Raw genomic sequence first — 4,084 nt, forward strand, 5'->3', positions numbered from 1 at the left:
CCGCTTTTTCATCACGTCCTCAACGATATCCAGCTTCTTTTTCCCCATTTCAAATCGATCTTATAACTTAACTGCAAGCTTTCGTATACTTAACACTGGTAAACTAAAATATCATGGTCTGCCTTGTGTACCGGTTTGTCCCCCAAGGTCATACGTAAGAACCTAATTATCAGCTACAAAAGTTCATGTTGCTCAGGAACTCTCTGCCTGCTTGTGTTTCCAGTGATTTAAACTCTTTCAAGTGGGAGGTTTCAAGAGACTTCTAGTGATTTTTAATATTCTTTTGACAGCTTTCTTTTGTGTTTGTCATTTTCAGTAAATAGTTATCTTGCTTCCCCGTCTTTTTGTTGCCCCTGGTCAGAAATCCTCCTACAATAAATAAATTAATAACTAAAGCGTTCAAAAGTCCTAATTACGAGTATTATTTGATATACATAGACTAAATAAATACTACTTTTCTCCTTTGCAATAAAATTTTATTTACGGTATGTTAACCATTTGACTGTTAGTTGGTACACCATTCACTAACTGCCAATCACTTAGTCATTTTTACTTGTTCTATTGCCACATCCATTTCTTAAGCTGAGTAGAGACAGCAAAATGTATTCTTTATCACCCATAACATACCCATAACATTTCATACATTGCATATGGTGGTGATAATGTCTTGTGTCAAAGTGAAAGGGATTAATCACAGCATCTTTACGCCATATTTATACTCCAGAAAAAAAAAAAAATCCGTGTGCTTCGTAGTCTGTGTACTGAAATATGATGGAAGCAATGTAGTATAGAGAGGTACGTAACATGATATATTAGTCTTTTAAGTGGAAAGTAAACGAAGGATTGGTTGATTAGTTTATAATTTGGCACCACAACACAAAGAAGAAAGAGTCGATTTCGCGCCAGACGCTCAGCAGACGTGATCATCCCTTTGTCATGTCCTGCCGCTGCCTCGGGGCTGTGGCTGACTGGTGGTGCCCGGGGAGGTAGGGGGGTGAAGGAGAGTGGCACGAGGGATTAGGAACTGCTTAGTTTATACCCAGAGAGAGAGAGAGAGAGAGAGAGAGAGAGAGAGAGAGAGCGATTTTGTTTGTGTTCTTAAGTCAGTGTGTTTTTGGAACCTTCTGCCTTCTTCCATCCTGTGTGTGTGTGTGTGTGTGTGTGTGTGTTAGGTCTTGATGTTTGCTTTTATTTCCATCTTTAATTTGCGTTGTAATAATATCGTGTTTTTTTCTTGTCAACTCTCTCTCTCTCTCTCTCTCTCTCTCTCTCTCTCTCTCTCTCTCTCTCTCTCTCTCTCTCTCTCTCTCTCTCTCTCTCTCTCTCTCTCTCTCTCTCTTCACTTTCATACTTAACTCCACTTTCAACCCAGCCAGTCAGCCTTCCCTCTTTTCCACAAGCGTTTCCTCTCCTCTACTCCCTTCCCTCCCTGCCTTAATCTAATCTTCCTTCCTATCCTCACGTTTTTTTCCCCCAGACACTCGTAACCTTCCTTCCTTCCTTCTTTTCCCTCACCTAACGTTCCCTTCACATCCCTTAAATGCACACACATCCCTCTTCTTTGTCTTTACCATATAACTCAACGCTGCCTTGTCTATATTGTTCATAGGAGCGGTTAGAACGTGCTACCACTGCAAGGTTCGCGAGCGCTGTCTGGATTCAACGGCCATGCAACTGAAGAAATGTGCCCCCAGCGTGAACCACTGCGTGAAGAAGGTGACCCATAGCAGAGTTACCGGTGAGTCAGTGAAGTGTTGCCAGGCGTGATCGACTTTTCAAGGTTCATGTTGATTCATTTTATTACTTAGCCGTCGTCTTTCTCGCTTTTGATTATTTAACGACTTTATTTATTGGTATTATTCTTTTTTTTTTTTTTTTGGGTGGAGGGTAGATTATGATAATTGATAAGCTGTCATGATTAGCGATATTGTTACAGTGAATTATGTAAGTTAGTCTTTCGTTTTGTGTTTGTTTTATCTATTAACCTCTCTCTCTCTCTCTCTCTCTCTCTCTCTCTCTCTCTCATTTTCCTTGACATTCTATTTAAGTTCGTTTATGTGTTCCCAAACCAGTTTTTACATTGCAATGTGCTGTTCATTGAACCTTTCCTCTCTCATTGTTTTTGTCCGTCTCTCTTCCTCTCCTCTCCTTCCTTCCCTCGTTCCTCTTTCTCCTTTCCCCTTTTCCCTCTCTTCTCTCTTTTCCCTCTTCCTCTTTCCTTCCCTTCTTTCTCACTCTTCTTCACTTCCCCTCTTTCGTGAATCCCGCGCCATCCACTGCTTCCTCTCTCACCTCCTCACCTCTCCTTGGACATCCTCATCTGTCGCCTCCTCCTTATCATCATCATACTTTCTCTTCACCTCTCTCTCTGTCCTTACACATGATCATCTGTCTTCTCCTCCTCCCACTCATCTTTTCTCACCACTCTTCATCCATCAACTTTTTTATGGATCATGTATACATCTCCTCCTCCTCCTCTCAAGCCATCCTTCCTCTTTCCCCAGGAGTCGTGGTGACGGAGAGGTACTGTGGCGGACGTGACTTCCTCAACACGGCGAAGGACAGAGGCTTGGTGGAGGATCGCTGCTACGTGGAGGAGGAGGAGGTGGTGCTGGTGGAAGGGAGGGACAGACGCACCTCCTCCACTGTTTGTTTCTGCTCCACAAACATGTGCAACGGGCAGTCTTCCGTGAGAAAGCCTCCTCCACCACACTTAGTTCTCCTTTTCTTGATCGTCTTGTTTGTCTTCCGACCATCGTGACGTATGTTGTGACTTGTGAGCAAATGGTGGTGATTCCTGCGCCAGACTAGCTGTGATAATACTTTGCTTTGTTGTGTGTGTGTGTGTGTGTATGTGTGTGTGTGTGTGTGAGAGAGAGAGAGAGAGAGGACCCTGCCAAATTCTATAATTCCTACATAATTCAAAGGGGCCAAGTTGTACTCTACTGTATCATATCAGTGGTTGAAACTCTTTATACCAAGCATATCAACAGCAACAGCCAGCGTCTCGTCTCCACAGCAGGCGGCCACGCACGCAACGCACTCATCTTGCTGTTACGTAATCATCATGTCTTTCATTTTTCTTGTAATTATTTATCAAGAAAACAGATAAATAAATAAAAGTCATTGCATAGAGATGGATATTTCCTTTTTTCTACTCACATTATATTTAAGTCCTGTCTGTGTTGTTATTGTTTTTATTTATTATTATTATTATTGTTATTATTATTATTATTATTATTATTATTACTGTCGTCGTCGTCGTTGTTGTTGTTTTTGTTGTTGTTGTTGTTTTATCACTACTGCTGCTGCTGCTGCTACTACTACTACTACTACTACTACTACTACTACTACTACTACAATATTATAATTAATACTACAGCAACAACAACAACAACAATTACTACTACTTCTACTACTACTACCACCACCATCATTACTAATAATTAATAATATTCCTCGACATGTGCTCTGTTACGCTTTTATTTTCATCACTTATAAAACTGCCTTGTATAATTAACTGATTAACTGCTGGCATCTGAACAACATAATAAAGGCACCGTTGCAACGCCAGAATATGCACTAAACACAAAGCTGTGGTGCACATTAGAAAGTTGGATATCATCAGTGGGTGTGCGTGAACCGAGGGTCGCGCTAGTGAGGTCACGGCTACAACGGCACGGGGGCGTCAGCACGGGAGGCGACTGACAGCCCTGGGACCATATTCTGAAACACTTGTCCGCAACTCCACTACTTTCAAAAGGCTCTAGTTGAAGTTACACAGGTTTTAAGGGTGTTTTTATGGTTCTGGTGATAAATTATTAAGATTTCTACATTATTAACAGGAGGAAGACTCTTGAGGACCAAGCATCGTTTACCCAGCCACAGGAGAACTTTGCGTGTTAAGCCATAAATCTGTGTGTAGTATTTTCGCCTTCTGCACGTTTAATGAATTTATAAATAACTCCGCCGGCTGTGATATTTGCATGTTTGTACTTTGTGCTCTGTTTACACAAGGGGTTCATTTGCCTTCTTGTGGTATGATATCGGTAAGAATATTTGCTTTAGTAAGAGTTAGTCGTTT

At 41.5% G+C, this 4,084-nt stretch overlaps 1 protein-coding gene across 3 annotated transcripts in view; it reads left to right on the plus strand.

The window, feature by feature from the left end:
- The window catches only part of LOC135093255 (uncharacterized), a 57,195-nt gene extending 54,060 nt beyond the window's left edge, over positions 1-3,135 (plus strand). For all 3 annotated transcript variants that reach the window (XM_063992322.1, XM_063992323.1, XM_063992324.1), the window contains exons 6-7: positions 1,610-1,738; positions 2,505-3,135. The gene's annotated coding sequence lies outside the window, so the exon portion shown is untranslated. The remainder of the gene's footprint in view (positions 1-1,609; positions 1,739-2,504) is intronic.
- Positions 3,136-4,084: the final 949 nt, after the last annotated feature.

Source organism: Scylla paramamosain, chromosome 42 (genome assembly GCF_035594125.1).
Source record: "Scylla paramamosain isolate STU-SP2022 chromosome 42, ASM3559412v1, whole genome shotgun sequence".
Classification (NCBI taxonomy): Eukaryota; Metazoa; Arthropoda; class Malacostraca; order Decapoda; family Portunidae; genus Scylla; species Scylla paramamosain.